This window comes from Onychomys torridus, chromosome 1 (assembly GCF_903995425.1).
Source record: "Onychomys torridus chromosome 1, mOncTor1.1, whole genome shotgun sequence".
NCBI lineage: Eukaryota > Metazoa > Chordata > Mammalia > Rodentia > Cricetidae > Onychomys > Onychomys torridus.
This window is the reverse complement of record NC_050443.1, coordinates 55653581-55681242: the sequence shown is the minus strand read 5'-3', so window position 1 is coordinate 55681242 and position 27662 is coordinate 55653581.

The following is a 27662-nucleotide window of genomic DNA, read 5'->3' as shown; positions in this document are numbered from 1 at the left end:
GGTGTCACCCAGTCCTTTCATGCCCCTCTCTTACAATACCCAGTCAACCAAAATCTCCCATTTCTACTTCCACACTGTATCCTGGATCCATTTCTGCTACCGCCACCCTGATCAAACTCCTGTCACTTCTCTCCTGAAGGACAGCTGCTTTGTTGTCCTTCCCTCTTCCACGGTTGTTCCTGCTGGGTGTTTTTTGCAGGGTCTAATGCTGCCCCAGTGACCTTGAATTTACTCGGTAGCTGATTGATGATGACCATGAGTGTTAGATCCTCCAGCCTCTACCTTCCAAACGCTAGGATTACAGGCTTGCACCACCATGCCCGTTTGTATGATGCTGGGGATCCAACCCAGGACCCTTTGCATGCTAGGCAAGTACTGAGCCAACTGGGCTATATCCCTAGCCCTACGATGATCCATTCTTGAGTTTGCACTATGTGGTCAGAGTTATCTTTTAGAAATGTCAGTAAGGGCCCGGCAGTGGTGGCGCATGCCTTTAATCCCAGGACTTGGGAGGCAGAGCCAGGCGGATCTCTGTGAGTTCGAGGCCAGCCTGGGCTACAGAGTGAGTCCCAGGAAAGGCGAAAAGCTACACAGAGAAACCCTGTCTTGAAAAAAAAAACAAAAAAAAAAAAAAAGCACCCAAAATTTCCCTCAAGGCCTAGAATAAAGTTGTTTCCTTCCCAGGGTGTAGAAGGACCAGGACAGACTATCTCTGTTACTGTGTCAGCTCAATTTCTTCACTCCTTGCGCAACAGATTCTGTCTTCTCTTTGATTCATTTGAACACACTGATCTACACATTAGAATCACCTGGGAGCTTAAAATATGGCTACCATGACAGTAAAGCTGGGCTGTCAGGAGCTCCCTCCCTCCCTCCCTGCCTCCCTCCCTCCTCTTTCTTTCTTTCTTTCTTTTTCTTTTTCTTTTTTTCTTTTTTAGACAGGGTTTCTCTGTATAGCCCTGGCTGTCCTGGAACTCGATCTGTAGATCAGATTGGCCTTGAACTAGAGATCTGTCTGCCTCTGCCTCTCTAGTGCTGGGATTAAATGTGTATACCACCACTGCTAGGCAGAAGATTTTTTTCCTAAACATAATTTAAAAATTAATTTTTATTTATTTTACATGTATGGGTGTTTTGCTTGCAAGTATTTCTGTGCATCATATGCATGCCTGGTGCCCATGTAGTCCAGAAGAGGGCCTGGAACTGGAGTCTCAGGAGTTTTGAGTCACCATGTGGGTTATGGGAATCAAACCCAGGTCTTCTGGAAGAGCAGTGTCTTAGTTAGGATTTCTGTTGCTGTGAAAAGACACCATGACCATGGCAACTCTTACAAAGGAAAACTTTGAATTGGGGCTGGCTTACAGTTCAGAGGTTTAGTCCATTATCATAAAGGCAGGAAGCTTGCAGGCAGACATGGTGCTGGAGGAGGAGCTGAGAGTCATCACATCTTGACTCACAGACAAAAGGAAGTGGTCTGGGACACTGGGCATAGCTTGCACATATGTGAGACCTCAAGCCTGCCTCCACAGTGACATACTTCCTCTAACAAAGTGATACCTACTTCACTCCAACAAAGCCTCACCTCATAATAGTGCCACTCCCTTTAGGGACCATTTTCTTTCAAAGCACCACAAGTAGCCAGTGCTTTTAACTGCAGATCCATCTCTCCAGCCCCTACTAGGAAGTTTTAAACAAAACTCCTCAGGTGAGTCTAAGGGGTTCAAGATTGAGAACCAGAGCTTAATACACCAATCTCTTTATTGTCCCAGGCCTTTATCCCTTGTCTCCTCTACCTGGGCCATTGTTCCCAGTCTGGGAAGTTGCCAGGCCTCAGCTCAGACATGACCTATCCTGAGTAGACTCTCCCAATATTCCTTTCTACAGTCATCCCCTCATCTTGCTCCCTTTCACTACTGTTTACTCCACAATATCCAGCCTGTTAGTTCCTTGTTTATTTAAGCTCACTTCATACATCTTCTCCAGTAGGCTGCAAGTAGCACAAAGCTGGGGATCTTGTTTATTGCATAGCCTAGACACTGATGGCATGTGTAGATGCCCAGTTAATACTTTCCAAGCTTCCCTTCCCTTCCCTTCCAGTCCGTGCCCTCCCCTCCCCTTTCCCTTCTCCACTCCTTCCTTTCTCTCTCTCTATTCTCTCTCTCTTTCTTTCCCTCCCCTATAATTTTTCTTCCTTTTTTCTGTTAGTAATAGACTCTATACCCTCAAGTATGCTGAACATACTCAAACACTGAGCAATACCTCCAGTTTTTTTTTTTTTTTTAAGGTTTCTTAAATAAATGAAAACATCAGCCGACTAGGTAGCATTCTACATGAAAAAATTACTCAATGAATGCAATGTCTTTTTATCTGTCTGCATGTATCTATATTAATTTCCCTCCATTAACATGCACATAAAATATACACATACATATGGACACTTACTCACGTATTACATATCCATCTAGAAAAGATGATTATTTTCAAAATACTTGCCTGATGGTGTGAAATAGGAAGACATGACTCCCATGAACCTGCAGGAGCAGGGGACCCTGGTGGTCATGGCTGTCAGATTGGAGATTGCTCAAGGTGGGTCCTGACTAATAGAACACCATGAACAGAGGACAGACCTGTGACCAATCCTCTTGTCACTTCTCAAGCTCTGACTTTGGTGTCACCACCTCTTCCTGGGGCAGACATGCCTCTCCTCTGCCCTGTTGTGACAGCCAGTGCAGGGGGTTGATGGGCTCCTGTATCTGTCTGCCCCATCAGTGTTCTGTCTACTATGAGCTCCCAGTATATGGCCTGTATTGCAGCTGGAGCTTGCCATGTGTGGTACAGTGGATGCATCTGAGCACAGGTTAGCAAAGGTAGACATTGCAGAGTCATTCAGTTGGCCCCAGACCACAGCTGTCACAGGTTTTCTGTCACCTCATTTGTAAAATAGGAACAGCAGTGTCTGTTTCCTAGTGCTTTAGGGAAGGCCAAATGAAGACAGTGCTGGGAAATGCTTCCAAAGGCTAAGCTGGTCAAATTTAATTACATTTAGCTTATTTTATTGGCGTCCCTAAGAGTGTTTTTAAGGCTGAGACATGACCTGCCACCTTGGGCTGTGGAGACTGGTCAGGGATCATGATGAGTCAGCTCCCCACACACTCTTCTGTGGCCCTCTCTCACGGGACCCATTTTCCAGAGACTCTTGTCCTGTATCTGGGACTCTTAGCAGGTGCATCTCTGGGAAGGCTGAGCCTGAGGCAGTGGCCTTGTGGAGATGGAGAGAAGAATGAACATCCATGGCAAGGAAGCAGAAGACACACATGGGGGTCTCTGGGTCCACAGGTGCAGAGGGAAGCTATGAGTCTGGCTCTTAAATTCGGGGAATTGCGTCTCTTTAAGGAGCAATTTTCTTCTGATTCTCAGGGTCGTGGAACTCCTTGCTTGATTGATGAGGGCTTTGCCACACTGTTTGGTGTTTAATCTGAAACTCTTGGCTTGCTTACAGAAGCCACCCCAGTCCTCTTCTTTTGCGGGAAGGCAAACCCTTTTCATTGAAACACATCTGTTTATGAGAGCACAGTTCCGATGAACGCCTGTTCTCTCTTGTTGTTTTCTGTAATCTCTAAGATGATGAAGATGGTTGCAGTGAGGCAGTCCTCTCTCCCCCTACATATCAGGGAAATGAGGTCACATTAAAAAAAAACTGAAAAAGCCAATCTGGATAGGATTGATTATCTGTTGAATAAATTGTAAAGTAATTTTAAGATAAGAAAATATTGAGGAGGCAGAGGTGAGTTCCATTCTCAGGTCCCACATGGTGGAAAGAGAGAATGGATTCCAAGCTGTCCTCTGACCTCTGTATGTGCACCATAGTGCATGTATGTGCACACACTCCACTAAGAAAATACGCTAAAAAGGAAAGTATTTGAGCAAAGAGTTGAAGACATTCCAAACTCCAATCAAGTGTTAAAACACTCACTTTATAGTTGGAAAGAATTTGTTTCAGATATTAGTTCAACATCTACTGTTTGTTTAATCTTAGACAAATCTCTCTCTGTCTCTCTGTCTCTCTGTCTCTGTCTCTTTTTCTCTCTCTCTCTCTCTCTTTCTGTCTCTGTCTGTCTGTCCAATATTGAAGGTTTGGGGAACGAATTATGGCCTTATACATGCTAGACAATCATTCTATCACAGCCCTGATAAATTTCTTGAGTTCTAAGTTTCTTTGTAGCTTAAGAGTTAAAACATATATAGAAAAGACTTTACTGAAATAATTAAATGAGGTATTTTATCTAAAGGGTCATCGGTATGGTTATTACCAATGGCATCATCATCACTAGGATTATTAGGGTGCAGTTTCAAGGAGGTGGGACTATTAAATAGATTGCAATTTTAAAAACAATTGTCAACATTTATAGAATCACTTAGCACATGCCAGGCCCTGGACTAAATGCTGTTCAGTATGTATTAACACAATAATGCATACATGTGATATATCTATATATCTGTATACACTTTCCTAATTATATCTATACACACATATGTACACATATATGTTTACACACACATATAAATGTATGTGTGCATGTTTATGTTTTAATGGTATATACAACAGGACAGGGAACTAAGGAACAGAAATAAGGGGCCACCAACAGTGGTGGGTTGTCAGTTCATATGTTCTATCCCCACATCTTGTGCCCTGAGCCATTGACTTTGTCACCCTCCCTTCAAGGCATATGCATCCAATAAACGCCTGGCTGATTGTGTTAAGAAGAGAAGGAAAATGACGGACTTTGAGAGCAGGGCAGATGGTCATGATTCACACTGTTGAGAGTACAGAGGCACAGCTGGAAGCCAATCTGTAATCAAACATTTTCAACTGGTTTAATGTTTTATCAGAAACATGCCTAGGATTTTTCATTCATTTTCACAGTCAGTGCTATCTACAGGACACACACAACATTTTGAATATAGATGCATATACTATCTTTAATATTATTAGCAATTGCCCACCTTTAATACTTTCAGAAGAAATTCTTCATTGAGATTGGATAGTGATATTTTCTTCTCTCTGATTTACTATATACCTATTAGATATACTTACGTATATATCTATGTATATATGTAAGTATAGATAATCTGCTCCACTATTGTGATACAGTCATGCCCTCAGAGGCATGACAACATGAGAAGCAGATAAATCATAGTACTAGGGGCTGAGGAGATGGCTCAGTGGCTAAGAGTGCTTGTTGCTCTTCTGGAGGACCTGAGTTCATCTCTCAATGTCCACAGTGGCTTACAACCACCTGTAACTCCTCTCCATGGAATCCAGTGCTCTCTTATGACCTCTATATATGTGCATATGCACACACACACACACACACACACACACACACACACACACACACACACACACACACACACACACTATGCAAAGAAGTGAAGAAAAAATATCACAGTATTCCTTCAGTCTGCCCCAAGGGGTTTTTGCTCCCTAATACATTTGACTTTCCTGGTATCTGTCAAAGCTGAACTCCAATTGCGACTCTGTTAAATATTTGAACCACATATACAGGGATCCTTTTTCTTTGATACACACCAGTACACCATTTGATAATAGCATTCTGATTATTTGCGCATTGCACAAGCATCTCTTTTGGTTGGTGTGATAGATGTGTCTGTCATTATAAATTAATATGCTGACATTCTAAATTACTTGCTACTCTGTAAACTGTGTTAGTGTGAAGTCATTATTGAGGAATTGCAATGTTCTTTCTGTCTTAAAATGTGAGTTACCTCTTTGAGCAATAGACTCAGGAACATAGTGATTTTACCAAAATAATGTCACCCTTTGAGTTCTCTTAGTGACTGGTGAGTGAGCATGATTTTTCTTTGAAAACATAACATTCACAATAAAATTTTTGAACATTTACTTTGGATAAAAAGAGATGAAGCAATGCTAGTTTTAAAAGATATTAAATAAGATGTTAAGATACTAAATTTTAAAATATTAAATAAGGGTCTGTCCTCACAAGATTGAAGAACAGAAGGCACGCAAGCCCTGGAGTTATTCATAGCAAAAGGAGAGACAAAACCAGGCTATCATTTTCCAAGAAGCTTTCAGGGCAGGTTGATACCTTTCTCTTAAAAAAAATCACTTGCCATTGCATGGTTATTAAAAAGCTGAGCCCCTAAGTAGTAGTTATTTATCAAACACATGCCAGCTGCTACACATCCCTGGAACGGCTGACCAGAATTCTGCAGGCCAACTCCACCTGATGAGAATAACGGGAAGGGACATGCCGTAAGGGCAGACTTGAGCAGGCTATGGTGATGCCTGCCATTGTCAGGTCTGTCGTTCTTTGAGTTTTGATCGCCCGCTTCCAGTTTGTCGCTTATTATGAGGCTGGAGCCATGATGATTGGCAGCTGTGAGTGTCCATCCTGTAATGTGAATCACATCTCCTGGGGTTGAAGAGATGGCTCAGTGGTTAAGGGCACTGGTTGCTCTTCCAGAGGACCAGGGTCCAATTGCAAGCACTCACTTGAAGGTTCATAACTGTCTATGACTCTAGTTCCAAAAAATCCAATGCCCACCTCTGGCCTCCTCGAGCACTAGGCATACATGTGGTACTCAGACATACAAGCACACAAAATATCTATACACATAAAGCTAAAAATTAAGTAAATAAAGAGACCTTTCCTAGAGCTTCTAGAAACATCTAGAAGAAGGATTGTAGTTGTTGGTTTGCACATGCAACTATGGGCCAGTTGTTCCGGCTTGACTGGGAAGACTCTGATTGGCACAGTATCCTCTAGAGTCATCTCACTGAAAGGAGAGGAACATTGCTCTAAAAGCAGGCAGGTGAAGTTATCAGGGAAAGGGAAGGAAGCATTGTATGTATCAGGCAGACAATAAGCGTCCTAGTTGTAGTAAATGGCAGCGATTCCTGAGTGCTTTGCGCTTCACAAAGGGTGTTTCACACGTGGCCTTATTTGCTCCTCATCATAACTCTACCGAGTCAGCACTATAATTATTCCTGTTTTGCGGATTAGGAAACTGAGAAATATTTAAATGAAGTGAATGTTTACAAGACAACACAGCTGCAGAGGGTAGAGCTGGGACTTAATTTCACATATGTCTGATGCTATAGTCCCTTTTCCTGTTCTATGAGTGTAGCTCAGTTCGTGCTGTCAGATTCCTGATTATCCTTGATTATATGAAAGTACTGAACGTTAATCAATTGCTTCACTGGAACCACTTAGTTACTACCACTACTACTACTACTACTACTACTACTACTACTACTACTATTGTTTTTGAGACAGGGTCTCTCTGTTTAGTCCTGCTGTCCTGGAACTTGCTGAGATCCTCCTGTCTCTGTCTCCTGAGTGCTAGGTTTAAAGGTGTGGGTCACCATGCCCAGTTCACTGATAGTTATTATATCAAATAACTGGTTTCTAGTCTTATAAAAAGTTATGGTAAAATTTTATTAACTACACCTCAGAATATTTGACATGCATTTTTTTAGATTCTGAATACTGTACCCGTCCCAGAAGGACTATGTTGGTGAGTATGCCCCAGGTAAAACCTTTTGCTTTAGATGATGCTTTCATATAATTTGTCTGTGTTATTGATAAAAATCCACAGAAGTGGTTTGGTGTTTCAAAGAACATTGCATGTTAGTGTGTGTTTAATGTAGCCAGATAGATATAGAAACTTAAGCCTACCTGCCTAAAATTAATTCCAAAACAAATAGCTGTCCACCCAACATCTGGTTAAGAACCAGACCATTGGTAGTGCTTCAGCTGCACTCAGGCACCCATCCCTGGTGGTCTCTCCCGTCCTTGCTTGTCTCCATAGCTGTGCATCCACCTTTAGAATTCTACCGCCTGCACATGTGTGCTGACAGATGTGTTCTTGAGATGGTGAGATGGCTGGGAGGCTTAAGGCCTTTCCACTGAGGTTGGCAACCTGAGTGTGATGCCTGGGACCCACATAGTGGAGGAGAACCAATTCCTACGGGCTGTCCCCTGACCACCTCTATATGTGCAACATGCCATACACACAGAGAGACACACACATTCACACATACACACACACATGTGGGGACACACACACATCACACACACCACACGGACATTCACACACATGCTTGATCACACATGGACACACAGAGACACATGGACAGATACACACGGACACACACACGGACACACACACACACACACACACACACACACACACACACCCACCCTGTGATGGTTATTATTGTTTATCACTTGGAGTCAAACTAGTATTATCTGGGAAGAGGGAATTTCTCCGAGGAATTGCCTCTCTCAGACTGGTGTATGGGCATTTCTGTGAGGTCATTTTTCTTGATTGCTATTGATGTGGGAGGGTCCAGCCCACTGTGGGCGGTTCCATCCCTGGGCAGGTAGGCCTGGGCTGTATAAGGAAAGTACCTGGACAAGCCAGGCAATCAACCCAGTAAGCAGTACTCCCCATGGCTTCTGCTTCACTTCCTGCTTCCAGGTTCCTGCCTCGATTTCCTGCCTTAGCATCCCTTGATGACAGAATGTAAAATTTAAAATGAAATAAATCCTTTCCTCCTCAAATTGCTGTTTTGCTCATGGTATTTATCACAGTAATAGAGAGCAAACCAGGCCACACATGTAAAAAGATACATGTAATAAAATTAGAAAAATTGTTTATTTTTTTGTTTTACCGAAGTGAAATAATACTTACTTTTCTGTGACTTGCTTCTTTTTAAAAATTTATTTATGAGTTCTTTGCCTGCATGTCCATGTGTACAGACATTCATGGTGCCTGAGGAGGTCAGATAAAGGCATTGGATCCCCTGGAACTTGAGTTACAAACAGTTATGAGCCTTCAGGTGGGTACTTGGAACTGAACCCTGGTCCCCTGCAGGAACAACAAATGCTATTAACCGCTGAGCTACCTGTCCAGTCCTTGTGATTAGCTCCTCTTGCTCAGCATAATTTTAAGGTTCATCAGTGTAGACATACCTAGGTTGGAATTATTTTCACTGCTGAACACTAAATAGAGTGTGCTGATGGACACACTCTAAGAAACTGATCCGCTTCCGTGTTGATGGGTGTTTGGGTGGTAGTCACGCTGAGTAAATAGTCTTGTTCATGTCTGCTAAGACAGGTGCACACACAAACATTTCTTCATGCTTTAAATCTAGACTGGAACTAGCATGTCATAGTGGGTGCAAACACTCAGCTTCACTGGGCTATTGTCATGTGTATTATACCATCCCTAGTAGGTTTTGATGCAAAAAAAAAAAAAAAAAAAATGAGAAAGGCTGCAATTTGTGACAATCTGCAAACATAAATAATGCATAGATTTCAGGTAAAATCAGCATGTAAATACTCTTACTCAGGACAGTGGCATTTGCTAGCTTATTGATTTATGTACAAATAGCTCAAAAAGATGACTTTCCAAAGGAGACAGGGCAGTGAAAAGCTGAACAGTGGATTTCAACAAACTATTGACCCATTTGCCCTCAGCTCTGTGGATGATCTATTAAGATTCTTTTCATAGTGACTAAAACTACTGAGTTTTAAAATTGTATTTATTATTATTATTATTATTATTATTATTATTATTATTATTATTATTTTGAGACAAGGTCATACTATGTAGCTCTGGTTGTCCTGGAACTCACTCTGTAGACCAGGCTGGCCTCAAACTCATAGAGATCCTCCTGTCTCTGCTTCTTGAGTGCTGGGACTAAAGGCATGCATCATCACACCCAGAAATTGTATTTAATTTTTTAAATATTAAAAACATTTTATTTTATGCATATGGGGTTTTTACCTGCAGGTCAAGTCTGTGCACCCCATGAGTGCCTGGTGTCCTCAGAGCCCAGAAGAGAGTCTCAGGCCTTCTGGAACTGGAGTTACAGATAGCAATGAGCCACCATGTAAGTGCTGGGAATTGAACCTGGGTCTTCTGGAAGAACAGCCAGTGCTCTTACCTACTGAACCATCTCTTTAGGCCTGAAGTTTTTAGATATATACTCATGCAATGACCTCTTATAAATCAATCAAGTTTTCTTTCTGAAAAATTTTAAAATGAAAGTTTCTTTTTAAAATGAAAATCTGTTGCATGTGAGAGGGAGTTTCATTTAAAAGTTTTAATTATTTTTAATTTTCAAAACTTGGGCTGGTGAGGTAGCTCAGCAGGCAAAGGTGCTTACTTCCCAACCTGATGACTTGAGTTGGATTTCTGAGACCTACATGACGGAAAGAAAGAACTTCCCAAAGTTGTCCTCTGATCTCTGCACAGAAGCCATGGCACCCCTGAGTGTGTTTGACAGGTGTGTGTGCATGTATGTATGTGTGTGTGCACACACAAATGTAAAACATTTTGATTATTGCATGTAAGAGTGTGTGCATGCCATGGCACATGTGTAGAAGTCAGTACTGTATGGAGTCAGTCAGTTGTCACTTTCCACCTCTTTGTGGGCTCTGGGGATCAAAGTCAGTTGGTCAGATTTGCATGGCAAGTGTCTTTATCTGTTGAGCCATCTTGCTGCCCCCATTTTATTTTTAATGAGAAAATGATAAATGTTATATACTTATGGCACGTAACTATGATAGTTTGATATGTGTTTATATATTGTATAATGATCAAATATGAGTAATTTGCATATACATCACTCAGAAGATGATGAGTTTGGTCATTGGAAATATCAATAGAAAGGCTGGGCATAGTGGCTCATGCTTGTAATACTAGCATTTGGGAGGCTGAGGCAGTATGATTACTGCAAGCTCAAGGCCAGCCTGATCTACATAGTGACTTCTAGGTCAGTCAGGGTTACAGAATTTGACACTGAAATGAACAAACAAACAAACAAACAAACAAACAAACAAACAGTTTTAGTTAGGGTTCTATTGCTGTGAAGAGACACCGTGACCACAGCAACTCTTATAAAGGAAAACATTTCATTGGGTGGCTTACATTTTCAGAGGTTTAGTCCATTATCATCATGGTGTGAAACATGGTGGCATGCAGGCAGGCATGGTGCTGGAGAAAGAGCTGAGAGTCCTACATCTTGACTTGCAGGCAACAGGAAGTAGTCTGAAACACTGAGCATGGCTTGAGCATATAGGAGACCTCAGAGCCCACCTCCACAGTGACACACTTCCTCCAAACAAGGCCTTCCCTCCTAATGGTGCCTCTCTCTGTGAGCTTATGGGGACCAATTACATTCAAACTACCATACAAGTAAACACCAAGTGACAAGTTGTGAGTGTAGCTGAAGGTACAACATGCACAGCGCCTTGAGTTTCATCCCCAGGACCACAGAGGGAAGGGAAAAGTCAGCAAAGAGATCAAAACTACAGAGACCAAATTCAGAGGAACATTCCTAAAATTAAAAGAAGCATAATTATAGCACTGCTGAAGAGCTTTAGAAAGTCATCCTTTGCGCTAACACAAGTATCACTCACACCCATCGAGGGACAGAAGGAGTTATCGACAGAATTACAGCGATGATGATGCCGTCTAATGCTACTCTCATCAGCAATATACATTGTGAACGAGCAGTTGCTTGTGTTGGCCTTCCTGGGAGAGACTTGACTTTACACTTGGGTAGAACCCTTGCATGGCTGTGCTATTTGCTGGGTTGCTTTTCAAAGTTGTCACACACGGTTGTGAACGCCAGACATAGGAAACCATTCTCTCTAAGCGGAAATTGTCAGGGCCACAATCACATTGGAGGCTCAGGGGAAATCTTTCCCTTACTTCTTCCTGTTTCTGGTGGCTGGTCTGTGACACAGCCTCTGGGTCCATGCTGATCTGAGTGACCTGCACTGCCAACTGGGGCTCTGTGACCTGTGTTGCGGCCAAGGGCCACAAGGACATCTGGGGTTTGGGCTGCCACCTAGGGACATGTTAGTGTCTAAGGGCCATGCTGCTGCCAGGACCATAGATTTGAGTAGCCTGTGCTGCCACCAGGGGCTATTGTGTCCCCTGGGCCTGGGCTGCTGCCAAGGGCCATGTCTGGGTCTGTAGCCATGCCACAGCCTTGGTCTGTGTTGATGTCTGTGGTTCCTGTTTCACCAAAGACAGTGCGGATAGGGCTGCCCAGGGTTGGCCTCATCTCTCACTGGCTGCTGCACAAGGGAGAACTGGCCTTGCCCCTCACCAACTGCAGCACTTAGGGGAGTGGCCCTGGTGGTGTGGGTTCGGGTGAGCCAGCCTCAAGGGCGTGAGAGCAGAACTGGCCCTGCTTCTTGCTGCCTGCTGCATTGGGTGAGCTAGCCGGGGCAGTGCTCCAGAGCTTGCCCTGGTGGTGTTGATGACGGAGAGCTAGCAGGCTGACCAACCCAGCTACCACCCAGACTCATCCCAACATCCACCTCATCTACGATCTGCTGGAGCATGTGAAGGGGCAGGTCCTGCAGATCCAAAGTTACAGGATCCCCACGACATAGGGCAACAATAGGATCTCCAAGAGGAGTCCCAGTGAGGGCCCAGTATCCAGGGTGTAGCAGAAGCCAGAGGCCTGACAGATCAATGACTCATTGCAGTGAATACTTACAAGTGAAGATGTATGGACTAACGATGGGTATACTGTGTGACTCACTGTGTCACATTGCAGCTTCCATGCTGAGATTGGTTTTCATTGTTGTTTGGTTGGGTGTTTTGTTTGTTTGTTTTTGTTTTTCTTTAAAATTTTATTTTATTGGGAGGGGAGGTTGCAAGAACAGAGGGCAGAAAGGGATGGGAAGATGAATGGGATCAGGTTCTAACCACACATATTATAGTTACAAGTGATAAATATAACATCTAAGATCGTAAGGATAAAGCTGGCATTAATAGAAGTGTCTAACCTGCTGTGTAGTACTGCCTTCTCTTGACATCTTTCCCTGGTGTGACCGTCTCTAATGGTGTCTGATACGTTTGAGCCATGTAGGTCAGAGTCTACACCATCTCTTCCTAGGTCAGAGTCTACACCATCTCTTCCTAGGTCAGAGTCTACACCATCTCTTCCTAGGTCAGAGTCTACACCATCTCTTCCTAGGTCAGAGTCTACACCATCTCTTCCTAGGTCAGAGTCTACACCATCTCTTCCCTTCCCTCCTCTTGCATTTGCTTTACTCCTCTTTTCTTTTCTTTTTTTTTTTGTTTTTTTTTGTTTTTTGAGACAGGGTTTCTCTGTGTAGTTTTGGTGCCTGTCCTGGAACTCACTCTGTAGACCAGGCTGGCCTTGAACTCACAGAGATCTGCCTGGCTCTACCTCCCGAGTGCTGGGATTAAAGGTGTGCACCACCTCTGTCTGGCCTATATTTTTAATAAATGGGAAAATTCAGATCATTGGGCATGGCAGTGCAACTGGAAATCAAATAGAAAATGTCGTTTTCCAGTGAGGCCAGCCTCTCCCATCATGCCAGACACTTCACGGACAGCAACACAAAGAGTGAGCGTTTCTGCTCAGGGGCAGGCTTGGAATACACGTTTCCCTCACTGTTTGCTTGGCAGTGACTCTAGGAAGTATTGTTCTGGGGACTGAAGGGAGATAGTTCAGTCAGTAAGTGCTTACCTTGCTTGCATGCATGGGAATCTAAGTCAGAGCCCCAGAATCCATGTTAAAACAAAACAAAGAAAAATAAGCCAAAAACAGGAAACGTGAGTGAAAGCAAGTGCTTATACACCCAGTGCTGGGGAGGCTGGTGCAGGCAGCTCTCTGGGTCCGGCTAGACAGCCAGCCTGGTCTACTTGGCAAGCTTCCGGCCAATGGGAGGTCATGTCTCACAAAACAAGAAGAATGCTACCTGAAGATGACACCCAAGATTGTGCTCTGACTTCAGTGTGCACACTTACCCTCACTCACTTACATGTGTGCACACTCACAAAAGTACTAGTCCACAGTCTGTTGCACTACTTGAATATACTGTGAATTTTTGAAATATGCAATATAAGATACTGTTTTTTTTCTTGTTCTTTTTCCCCCTGGCGAAGACAAACATTAGCTATTGGGGAGCAAATGCCCAGAGATCAACTCTCTGCCCCATAGTTCATCCTACTAAAGCAATCCTGGTATCTTGTCCCGAGTGCTCCTATCATAGAGATATATTGTCCCTAAAGTGTATCCAGAACCCTAGTTTATATTATTAAAGAAACTGAGGTTTAAAAAAATGTGTTACTTCAATTTCATCCTTTATTTCATTATTGTAGAACCCTCTTTTTTAAAAAAAACTACTATAATAAAATGTTTTAATTTTTTGTTTGACTGGGCATTGAACCCAGGGCCTTGCACATATTACAGATACGCTCTACCAATGAACCCTAGTTGTAACCCTTACATTTTTATTATTAACTTAATAATAATTACACTTATTTATGGGGTTTCATCCCTTATTTCAAGGTCAAGAGTATACATTCCCAACAACAGAGAGTGCTCCTCTAATGGCCTGTTTATCCACAGACAAGCTAAAAGGATATGTCCTTTTAAAAGGAGCTTCAGTCCATCCTTACTTAGTGTTTTCAACATTTCCATCAATGTTCAATCAAGATTAGGAGGTATCTCATTCAATACTCATTTTTGTTTCTGAAAAAGCATTTTGTGGTTTGATATTCAAGGCCTACCTGGATTTGTGTCACAGAGCTCTTTCCTGCTCCAAATTATCCGGCACTCCATCAATATTTTCCCAGTAACCCTACTTACATGAACCTCGTGGCTCACAAAGTACTATTGACTGAATCATTTAAACCTCTTTTCTTTCAACATGTGACTTCAGTAATAAACAGAAGTCACAGGTCTGGTTTTCACATACACACAGCAGTGACTCTCACTCTTCCCTATGGGGGACAGAAGGGTTGGCCCCCAAAATACTGGGACCTAATCCCTAACCCCTGTAAGTGTTACCTTGTACAGAAAAGTTTTACAGATGAGATTAAACAAGAGACGAGAGATAAGTGGGCTGGATTACCGTCATATGTATGCTGTGTGACAGGCAGGAGGAGTCAGAGACACAGGGAGAAGGTAATAGGAGGCAGAGTGATGCAGCCTCAAGCCAGAAAAGCAAGTGATGCTTGAAAATGATACAGAACCATCAGTGATTTCATATAATAGAAGGAAAGAATCAGCTCTTGCAAGTTGTCCTCTGACTTCAGCACACACACGCAAACAAGTAAATAAAATTTAAAATGTACTGAAATGTGAGAAATCTTCTCTAATGTAATTTTATTCTAAGTTGGGCACAGCTGGAAAGAGAAGACCTGCCATTCCTGATGTGAATAAGTTTGGACTTGAACTGGGAAATGAACACTGCACACCTTACTCACATGATAAGGCAGTATGTCATTTTCAATAATGTAAAGACATTTGTATTCACCTACAATTGTTCAACAAAGTAAGTGCCTGCTAAACCCAAGGCAGGCTTTCTTGACCAGCTCACTGATTGATTTATCTTTGTGGGGTGTTTTTAACCTCCGAGTTCTCTTTCCTTCTTTTCCTTTTCCTTTTCCCTCTCCTGACAGTAAAACATTTGTGTGTTCAAACTCATCCATGCTGGCTTTGCAGCTTTGGGACACATTCCCATGCTCCCTTGCTAGATACATTTGCACAACTTTTCATGCTTAATTCTTGATCCACTTGGACTTTGTTCCTTGTATATTTTGAAGGATGGTTCTCATTTTGCATGTTTGAAATGAGCATTCACATTCCCCTACACCATTTATAAAGGCCTAGATTTCCCCATTGTGCTCATTTTATTTTTGTGCATGATACTTCAAGGGGGGACGTTACCATAAAGGCACTGCATAAATACTACTCAGTGCTAAGACAAAGAAGGTAACTTGTGCACGCCGACATAAAAAATGACTCCTTATTCTAGTAAAGAAGAGGTGCAGAATTTTACGTAAGAATTGTTTATGTATGCACCAGAAAGTAGCTGGAAGCACAGCTTTTAAATGCTGATGATGGTTGATAGCAGTTACCTTTTGTAGGTAGACTGAGGGAGTGGAGTATTGATTTCTTCCTTTGTATAGTTCAGCATTTAAAATAATTAAATAAATTACATTTTGGGGAGGAGTAGGACAAAGATGATCAAAATACTTTGCATTAATTTATGAAAGAATTAATAAAATATATTTTTAATAGATATAAACAATTTAGTGTGTGTGTGTGTGTGTGTGTGTGTGTGTGTGTGTGTGTGTGTGCACGGACACGAATGTATGTACATATTAGTGCTATTGTGCAATTGTGGAGGTCACAGAACAACCGTAGGGGTCAGTTCTCTTCTTCTTCCACCATGCGGTCCTGGGAATTGAACTCACATCACCACAGAAGCAAGCACATTTACTTGTGGAACCACCTCACCAGCCCTTTCGACATTTATTATAATGTACACCTTTCATTATGAATTTAAAACTTCAAATTGAAAAGTGTATGTCATTAGTGTATCCTAATCAATTCTCCTGTGTGCTTCTCCTGCAGGCATGCTGAGTATCTAGGGGTACACCCCCAATTTATGTATTTGAATTACTCACTTTCTGTTTCTTTTTCATTTTCTCTGGAAAAAAGTTTCGTGACTCCATCAAGATGGACAGTTAGAACTGGGTTTGGGCTCTCACTTTGTCGGGCAGCTCCTTGAACTGAACTCCCAGAGCTTGCAACTGTTCATGAAGGATGGCTCAGATCCCCTCTGCTCTGTGTTTTTCATCCCAGAAATTCTAGTGTCTGATAATACTGACATGTACTGGGTAAGCATTATCCAAGTGGTCCATTGTTGTGGGATATTTGTATATTGTGTGAAGATGTGTTGCTGTGATTGGTGTAAATAAAAAGCTGAATGGCCAATAGCTAGGCAGGAGAGATAGGTGGGATTTCCAGGGAGAGAAGGGAAGAAGAGGAGGAATCTAGGCATGCAGGAGACCCCAGGGAGACACTGAAGAGGGTGGAAATACGGTACAGAGTAGAGATAACTGAGCCACACAGCAGAACGTAGATTAACAAAAGCAGATTAATTTAGGTTATAAGAGCTAATGGGACAAGTCTGAGTTAATGGCCAAGCTTTCATGATTAATAAGAACTCCCTGTGTCATTATTTGCAGGTTGGTGAACTCAAGAAGAAAGTACAACTTCAATCCATTCTAGCCAGGCTGGTTTCTAGTAAGTTCCTGTAGGCCCAAGCTCACTGAGACCAGCATTATCCAGTATGTATAACAGTTCTATCCAGTTGTGCTCAGTCTTTAGATCAGGATGATAACCCCCACTTAATTAGCATCTCAGTTGGTGACAGTAGGGCAGCAGTTTTTGAATTAAATGAGCCCCTCAAATAATCAGAGGTCTTTATTGATATAAAAGTTATTCCATTTACTTCAATAGCTATTTTGGCATTATAGATGTGTGTGTGTGTGTGTGTGTGTGTGTGTGTGTGTGTGTGTGTGTGTGCTGTATGTGTGTATATGGTGGGGCTGTTGAGTGAACTCAAGGCTCTGTGTTTGCTAGGCAAATGGTCTAACACTGAGCTACATTCTCAGCCATAAGCTTTTAGTTGCTACTCCTTGATGTACTATGAGTACAGTGGGATTGATTATAAATGTGTTTAATATAGCAAGTTCAGCTATTTGCATACAATTCTAATATTTTCACATGCTTATGTTTTATTCAACATAGACTTTATTTTCATGTTTTATTATTTTTACTTATTTACTTTTATTTGAGACAGGGTCTTACTATGTAGCTTTGGTTATCCTGGAACTTGATATGTAGACCTAGTTGGCTTTGCCCTTATGGAGATCTGCCTGCCTCTACCTCCCAAATGCTTGAGAGTAAAGGCATGTGTCGCCCTACCCTTTTATTATTTACATTTTATTTATTTATTTATTTATTTATTTATTTATTTATTTATTTATTTATTTATTGTGTGTATATTCATGATTGCATGAGGGCACATATGTGAAGAAATAAACATGGAGGTCAGAAGACAAATTTGGAGTTGGTTTTCTGTTACTGAGAGGGTCCTGGGCATTGAACTCAGGTTTTTAATATTGGCAGCAGGCTCCGTTACCTGCCGAGCCACCTTGCTAGCCTCTCATCATGGACTTTAGCTGCAACCTGATTACATTATCTAGTGCTTAGATGAAACAGCAGCAATATGTTCAAAGCCACAGGAATTGCTGATTGGGTTGGTCAAGGCTTGCTTGAGTATTTGGTGAACTAAGAGAGACATTCATTTTTGTCTACATGTGATTTCTTTTTTCATGTTACAAACTGTCATTGCAAACTAATACTGGTTTAGAACAAATTTCCTGGCCTGGAGAGATGGCTCAGCCATTAAAGGCCAGGCTCACAACCAAAAATATAAGAATAAATTTCCTCCTCCTTTCCTCCCTTCCTCCCTGCCTCCCTCTCTCCCTCCCTCCCTCCTTCGGAAGCCTTCATCCCTTCCTCTCTCCCTTTCTGTCTCCCTCCCTCCCTCTGTTTCCTTCCTTCCTTCCTTCCTTCCTTCCTTCCTTCCTTCCTTCCTTCTTCCCTTCCTTCCTTCCCTTCCTTCCTTCCTTCCTTCCTTCCTTCCTTCCTTCCTTCTTCCCTTCCTTCCTTCCTTCCTTTCTTTGAGACAGGGTTTGTCTGTGTAACAGCTCTGGCTGTCCTGGAACTTACTTTGTAGACCAGGCTGTCCTGGAACTCACAGATCTACCTGCCTCTGCCTCCTGAGTGCTGGATTAAAGGCATGAACCACTACTGCCAGGTGAGAATGCATTTCTACTGCAATATATGTTTATTGCAGAAAACTTAAAGAAGTATGTCTAAAGATTCTGCCACCCCCTCAGTACTTAAATAAAAATGGTAATGATTGTCAATGGTGTATATCTCTCCAATGTTTATCATCCACAAATATTTATGTGGCAGGAGGCAAGTCTGAATACCGTAAGTAGTTTCCCCATCGTATCCCCTTGTGCTCTGCCCAGTGCCATCCCTCGCCTCCATCCATTCTACTGCTTTGAAATGTCCAGCGCTGCTCTTTGAAACAGAACCATGATGCTTTCAAGGTCATGCTTTGGATGTCCATATTTTGATCCTTATCTTGAAGAGCTCAGTGAATACACTTGTGTGTGTTAAAGAGGAGGAATAGGGAAAGGGCCAGAGTTTTCCTACGAGAGAGAACGAAGAAGCTGCAGGGAGGGCTGGAGACTTGGCTTAGTGGTCAAGAGTATGTATTGCCAGACATGGTGGCACCACGCTCCTTTAATCTCAGCACTTAGGAGGCAGAGGCTGGAGGATCTAGGAGTTCAAGCCCAGGTTGACCTATATAGCAAATTCTAGGACACCAGGACTGCATGGAGATACCCTGCCTCAAAACCAAAACAAACCAACCAAAGAAGAGTACTTATTGCTCTTTCAGAGGACTGGAGTTCAGTGCCCAGCCCCCACATCAGCTGACTTACAACTTCTTGTAATTCCAGATATAGGGTATCTGACACTCTTCTGAATTCCACAGGCATCAGCATTCAGTGTGCACAAACCCACGCAGGGACACACACAGATAAACACATAACTAAAAAAGAATAAAAATAAGTTAGGTTGGTAACATAGGTTTTAATCCCAGCACCTGGGACGCAGAAGCAGGCAGATCTCTGTGAGTTTGAGGCTAGCCTGGTCTATATAGAGAGGTGCAGGTCAACCAGGTCTACATAGTAGCGAGATCCTTTCTAATAATAATAATAATAATAATAATAATAATAATAATAATAATAGTAAAAATCATAACTCTTTAAAACAATCTTAATTGTTTCAAATATTTATTAATGTTGTGTATAAGTGTTGTGTCTGCATGCATGTCTGTGTACCACTTACGCGTCTGGTCTCCATGGATGACAGAAGAGGACATCCAGTCCTCTGCACCTGAAATTACAGATGGCTGTGAGCCACTATGTGGGTGTTGGGAATTGAACCCATGTCCTCTGCAGGAGCCACAAGTGGTCTCAACCAGTGATATAAGGTCTCCAGCTTCCAATAAAAAAGAAGATTCTTCATCTAGGGAGCAATGGGACATAGAACCTGTGCAAAGGGGAAGGCTAGTGGCTCTGAGAGGGACCACGGAGCCCAGCAAGGGGGACAGTGCAAAGCTGCTGCCTGGGCCTCACTCCCATGAGCATCGTCTGCAGGCCTGGAGGAGCAGGGTCAGGATGCAGCCAGTGACCACTGGCCTTCTGTGCATGTGTGAATTTCTAGTGCCACAGAACAAAGCCAGCAGTCCTCCCTGCCATGCTCTAGAAACACCCACAGAGATCAGCCGGTGGGTCTCTGGCACATGGACCAGTCTCTTGTTGACCATCTGTTCTCTGAGACACTGCTAGTCCACCTGGGTGACTGTGGGCAGTGCCCTTCTTCAAATATTTTGAATTTTTTTGCAAGCCTATCTGACTCCTGGAAGGACAGTAGAGAGGCCACATGGAAATCCTCTGCTTTGGACTTCAGGGGAATTGTGTGAAATCAGCCCCTTGGCGCATATAACTCACATCTTCACCTCTATATTGGAGTTATTCTGTACACTCTGTTTGGAGGCAGTGTTTTCCCACGTACTTTCCCCTCACCATTACACTGTCTTCCAGAAAGTGATTTAACAGCTTTAGAATGTCTCATCACACGCAGCTATGCATCATGATTTACTTCAGAACTCCCCTTTCGTTGAGCAGTAAAGTGAATTCCAGTGTTTGGCTGCTACTACCAATGAGACAAGGAATTTCATGGTCCCAAATCTTTTGTCTTCAAATTAAAAAAAAAATATTATGGCAAACAATCACAAGATAATTACTGTAAACATTATTGTCTGGCTTTTGGGTTAATTTTCTAGGCTTATTAGCAGCTCTTGAAGCAGCTGAGGCCCCAGCTGCATTGCAGATGGGCAAAGCCCACAGAGACTGAAGGGACTCAACACCCTGGCTGAGAGAAGAAAGGCAGGCACAGGAGAATGAGATCGCCATGGAAACTCTCTTCCTGGCTAGATACACATCTTGGCTTCTCACCCCTGTCTGGAGAGCATGTGATATCTAGCATATAGGAAATGAGGTCCTGAGGCTGTTTTTGCACAGATCCCACACCTGCCCATAGCCTCTGTCCTCTCATGCTTCTGAATGGGAGTTGAGTCTGAGCTGTCCTCACATTTGAACAGAAAAAGCATGAAAGATTAATGGCCTTGTTGCAAACACTTGGAGAATGCTGGTCGCTTGCAAGTCAATAAGCATTGAATTATGCATGACAGTGTCACCAAATCACATTTATCATTAAGCTTTGGGCTAGAGTGGCCAGGGAACTAGGAGAGCAACCCAAGGAAGACACCAGGCAGCAAGAGTCACAGTCCCTTGACTGCAGATGGTCACAGCAGAACAAATTCAGTTTGTGCCAGAAGTGTGTCTCTCATCCAACAGTTCTTGACTTGGAAAGCATGAGATTGGGAGAAGCCCACAGGGGACTCTGAGTTTTCCTCCTCTTTCCTACTGGGGAGAACTGGTAAATCTCAGCGGATTTTGTATCTCCCTGTACACAGAAGGAACATGTATCCAGTCTAATAAAACCAGATGACCTTGAGTTTGATCCCTGGGACACACATAGCAGAAGGAAAGAACCAACTCCTACAAGTTGGCCTATGACCTTCACATGCATGCTGTGGTATGCATGTCCCTTCATGTACATGTCCACACAGAAATGAATGTAAAAAACATTTTAAACAAATGTTACTTCTTAGTTTAGTTTTGGGGTTAGCATACAAAGTAATGAGCACTACTTTAAAAACAGTTTTGGCTTCACAGCAACACTGAACAGAAAGCTCAGAGAAGTCCCGTATATTCCTTGCTACTGTACACGTAATCCTTCCCCACTAGCAAGATCCCATACCAGAGCGGTGCGTGTGTTACAGTCGGTGACCTTGCTATTAGAAAACAAAGGCTTGGGAAGCTGAGATAGCTCAGAAGGTAAGGCACAGGCTGTCAAACCTGCCAACTCATGTCTGATCCCTGGAACTTACACGGTGGAAGGAGAGAACTGATTCCTAGGAGTTGTCATCTGGTCTCTACATACGTGACATGGCAGGGATGCCCTTTAAATAAGTAAATACACCCAAAAAACGTTACAAACCAAGACCTTCCAAAATCTCAATGAGTTGAGCTTAATGATCTGGTTAGTTTTGTTAGTATTCATGGACAGACAGTGTCATGTTCATAAAATACAAAGACATAAGCTGCACGTAGGTGAACAGCCAGTTTCTACGTGGTGGCTTAATATTAGCTGGGCATGGAAAAATAGCAGCCAGCAAGATAAGGCACCTACTGCCAAACCCAGTGATCTGAGTTCTATCCCTGGGACCCACACTGTGGAAGGAGAGAACCAACTCCCACGAGTTGTTCTCTGATCACCCCAAGTGTGTTGTGGCATGTGCCTCACCACAACAAATAAATAAATAAAAACATCTCTGAGCCTTTAAAGGTGACTTAAAATTATTTTGGTCCTGCAAAATTTGTATATTATCCATCATTTGGGTTGAGGTTACAGAGATATAAAAATAAATAGGACACAGATAGCTTTTGCAACTAATGTATAATGATAGTAAAAACTGGTAAGTACTGTGGTGTAACTTATGTACATGGAAGACTTACAACAGAATATTCTGAAAAGCAGAGGGAAATCACTATTTCCAGCTAGGGTAGCTTCCTTATACAATGACATTTAGCTAAAACATTTTTTTTTTTTTTGCTGCCAATATTTTTATTTATTTTTGATATGTATCAGATTTTATTAAAACAGTCATGGAAATAACAGTACAAATACCTGAAGTATGCTTTAATTTTTAAAAAAATTTTCTGAGTTTATAATTTAATTGCATTGCTCCCTTCCCTTTCTTCCATTGAAACCCTTCCTATGGTTCTTTAAATTCATGGCCTCTTTTTCCACTAATTGCTATTGCAGGTGTGCATATAATACATATACATTCCGAATATAACCTGTTCAGTCTGTGTAATGTTACTTGTGAATGTATTTTTCAGAGCTGACTGTTTGGCGTGGAACAACAGATTGGTGTGTTTCTCTGGGGGGAGAACCACTTCTCCCATGCTCAGGGTTCCTCAGTTGTCTATAGTTCTTTGTGTGGGGTTGAGGCCTCATGGGCTTTTCCTTGACCTGTTTGGTGTCAGTCTTGTTCTGTTTATGTCTGGACAGTCATGTTGGGTGAGACTTTATGGGTGTAGCTTCTGACATTATAAAGAGACAGAATCTCACAGCAAACTCCCTGATCCTCTGGCTCTGACATTCTTTCCACCTCCTCTTCCACAATGTTCCCTGAGCCTTAGGTGCAGGAGTATTTTATAGATACATCCATTGGAACTGGGCTTCACAACTCTGCATTGTGATTGGTTGTTGTTGTTGTTGTTATTATTATTATTATTATTATTATTATTATTATTATTATTGATTTCTGTTGCAAAGAGGAGTTTTTGTGATGAGCAATGAACCACCAATTATTTGTGGCTATAATGACAAATGTTTAGAAATTGTTGCTAGGAATTATAGTAGTGGTGTAGATTTTCCTTCAATAATGACGACTTCACTGACACTGAGAAGTTAGCTAGGTTTTTGGTACCAGGAATGGTTTCTCTCTTGTTGAGTGGGTTATAAGCCTAATTAGAGAGCTGTTGGTTACCACCAAGATCTGTGTGCCACTACTTACCCTTAGGGTGTGCTGGTCGTTGATGTAATTCATACGTGATATAACTGGGTAGGACTGTTGGTCACCTACCTCCTTTGGAAGGTTGCATGGCATCTTCTGGTACCATGAAAGCTAGTCCTCAGGGAGGGTGCATTTAGGTCAGTTCCAGCTGAGGGGTCTTTGGACCCTGTTTCTGAAGTGCATGGTGTCTTCAGCAATACCTTCCACCTCTGGGGGTTAACCAAAGGCAACCTTAGCTAAATTTCAAATGATGATAAGAATTCATCAAGGTGAAGACTAAGCCAAGGAAGGTGTCCTGAGTAGAGGTGGCAGCTGAGGATGTGGAACTAGGAAGGCATGGAAGGAAAATAAAGATCCAGAATGTATTGAAGAAACAAGACCTGAATCAATAGGATGTACCAAGTTGGTTATTAGTTTGTTTGTCCCAAAGGCTGTAGTTTTTCTTTTAAGACCTTAAAAGAACTCATAGTTATGAGTCTTTGTAGAGCAAAGCCATTTCTTGCCAGTGTTCCAATAAGCCAAGCCAATGGGGAATGCTCAAGAAATCCTAGTTTACATGGACTTGAACAAGGTTAGTGTGTGGGATTTTTGACAAAATACCTAACTGTATGACTGTCCTAGGGTTTCTATTGCTGTGAAGAGATACCATGACCACAGCAACTCCCATAAAGAAAAACATTTTTCTTCTTTCCTTCCTTCCTTCCTTCCTTCCTTCCTTCCTTCCTTCCTTCCTTCCTTTCTTTCTTTCGAGAGGGTTTCTCCATGTAGTTTTGATGCCTGTCCTGGATCTCGCTCTGTAGACCAGGCTGGCCTCAAACTCACAGAGCCTGGCTCTGCCTCCTGGGTGCTGGGATCAAAGGCGTGTGCCATCATCATCCAGCAAAGGAAAACATTTAATTGAGGTGGTGGCTTATGGTTTCAGAGATTTAGTCCATTATCATCATGGTGGGGAGTGTGGTGGCCTTCAGGCAGAAGGCAACATGAAGTAGACTGAGTGTCACACTGAGGGAAGCTTGAGCAAAAGAGACTTCAAAGCCCACCACCACAGTCACACACTTCCTCCAACAAGGCCACATCTCCTGATAGAGCCACTCCCTTTGGGGGCCATTTTCTATCAAACTGCCACAATGACTCATGGGAGTGTTAGTTTTTAGTTGCTGTGGCAGAATACCTGGCCAAAGCAATATACAGAAGGGTTTATTTTGGTTCGCAGCTTAAAGGTATAGTCTGTTATATCTAGGAAGTTGTGTGTGGGAGCATGGACTCGTTGGTCCCATGACACCTACAGTCAGAATGCTGGGAGACATGAGTGCTGGTGTTCAGCTCACTTCTTTTAAAAAATTGAGTTCATGGAGTGATGATGCCCATATTCAGGTCTGGTTTTCCTTTCTCACTTAATTCTTTCTCAACATACCCTCATAGACACACCCAGAGATGTGTTCCCACGGTGATTCTAAATTCAGTCAAGTTGACAAGGAAGATTAACTATCAGAGGGGGAGAATGTCATTCATCTGAAAGTTTGACTTGGAATATAGCTTTTCCCTTTTGCATGGCACAGGAAATGATCAGCAGAGAGAACAGATAGCCTAGAGCCATGGTTCTCAACCTTCCTAACGCTTCAACCCCTTAATGCAGTTCCTCATGTTGTGGTGACCCCAACCATAAAATTATTTCATTGCTAGTTCGTATCTGTAACACTGCCACTGTTACTAACCACAATGTAAATATCTGATATGGAGGATATCTGATAGGAGACCCTCAAAGGGGCCACAACCCACAAGTTGAGAACTGCTGGTCTAGAGAACAAGTGAGCTCTACTCTAGATAGGGGTTAATATCAATCAATCAATAAATGGGTAATCATCCAAACAGACAGTTCTCAAGAGAAGAAACACAAATGGCCAGAAAACATTTTAAACTGTTCCACCAGGAAAAGGCAAATTAAAACCACTTTGAGATTCCATTTTACCCCAGTTAGAAGGGCTACCATCCATGAAGCTAGTAATGACAAATGGTCGTGAGGATATGGGAAGGGAACCTTTATTTAACTATGGGTGGGAGCATAAACTGGAAATTAGCGTCGAGGTTGCTCTCATTTGCAGAGTGTGCACACACATGTATGTGCATATGTAAGTCTGTGTGTTTGTATAACAGGGAAGTAGAAAGGGGGCTATGAGCAGGGAGAAAGAAGTCCAAAGAGAGGGCAAGGGAATATATCCAACATGAAAGCACAAGAGGGGCTATTTAGGGGGACAAAGAAGAGGGGAGTAGTGAGTGGGGGAAATAAGAACAAAACATAGTGATACGTTTGCATGAAAATGTCACCATGAGACCCGTTACCTTGTGAGCAAACACAAGCAAACAAATGGTGTGGCAGTGTTCACACTTTCACAGGCCCTTGCATTTAAAGGAAGAACTTGCCCCAAATACTTTTGGAGGAGAGGGTCACCCAATGATCCCTAACTGGTCATCCTTTTTCCTTTTACTCCAGCACTCTGAGAAGTGAAGGCAAACCATGTCCCAGACATCTGGCTTTAGCGTCATGGGCCGTTCACCCAGCACACACTTTCCATTACAAATCCACAGGGCTCTGCACGGACGGAGCGCCTCCCCCAGGAAAATAATTCTTTGGCAAGGAATCATAACTATTTGCAACTATGAATTATGAAATGGTTAATGTGGGAGGTCCAAACATAGTTAAATTAGCTTCTAAAAGATATCCGACCTATAGAGGTTTTGTTTGATCACGATGCTAGTCTAATTCATAGATAAGCTGCCTTCTATCCAGCTTTCTTTGCAGGAGCTGACATTAATGAATCCCAGAGGGAAATCTTAATAAGCCAACAAGTAAAAGTATTCTGAAATAGCCGGGTGGTGGTGGCAGCAGCACATGCCTTTAATCCCAGCACTTGGGAGGCAGAGCCAGGTGGATCTCTGTGAATTTGAGGTTGGCCTGGTCTACAGAATGAAGATCCAGGACAGGCACCAAAACTACACAGAGAAACCCTGTCTCAAAAAAACAAAACAAAACAAAACAAAACAAAACAAAACAAAACAAAAAGTATTCTGAAATAACAGCCAAAGTATGCTGAATAGGACAAATTTCATGCGTGGAACTCTGTGCAGTTTTATGTCTCCTGGTTCTCAGGGTCTACTCTTAGCAAGGCACTGTGTTTTGAGAGGCTGAAAGCAACTGAAAAGCAATGCAATCTTTATATGATATGCTTGAGCATGGATGGTGTGATGAAATTAAGGGTTTATAACCAGTGAAAGATAATTCCTGTATCTTTGATTATCTGTTACCTTTGATGCCTTAGTTCATTTATTGTGATCTAACTGTTGTCCTTTCCAGCTCTCCCCTACGTCTCCTTCTCTGGTGGTGCTTGGAATTGGAGCTAAGGCCTTCCTCAGGATAAGCAAATACTCTACCATTGAGCTATATCTTCAGCTCTGTCATCATTTATCTAACACACACACGCGCACACACACACACACACACACACACACACACACACACTTGATTTAATAGTCTCTGGGAAGGTTGTAATGAATGATGGATTTGAACTTATGGATCCTTATTTCTCTCTGACATCTGGTAGTGCCCCATGGACAGCTGCCTCAGACCCTCTCAGTCTACTTTAATAGTCATTGGTGAAGGTACCAGCTGTGTGCAAGGATCTCTGCACCCACCTCAGCTACACAGAGTATTTCCCCCTTTCTGTCCCAGGGCTTTTCTCATATTAGATGAGGGACTCTTAGAAAAATCCTACATTTGATCATCTGGACACTTGTGCATAAGGTAACCAGTACAAACAAAAAGTTAACAGTACAGAGCACAAGCTTTGACTGATGTGGGATGAAAGTTGGCACAAAATGCTTCATTCCTCTAACCCTTGGTCAGTATTTCTGTGTCATGGTTTATACATTTCCTTAGATTTTCCTGCAAGGCTAATGTTCAGTTGTCAA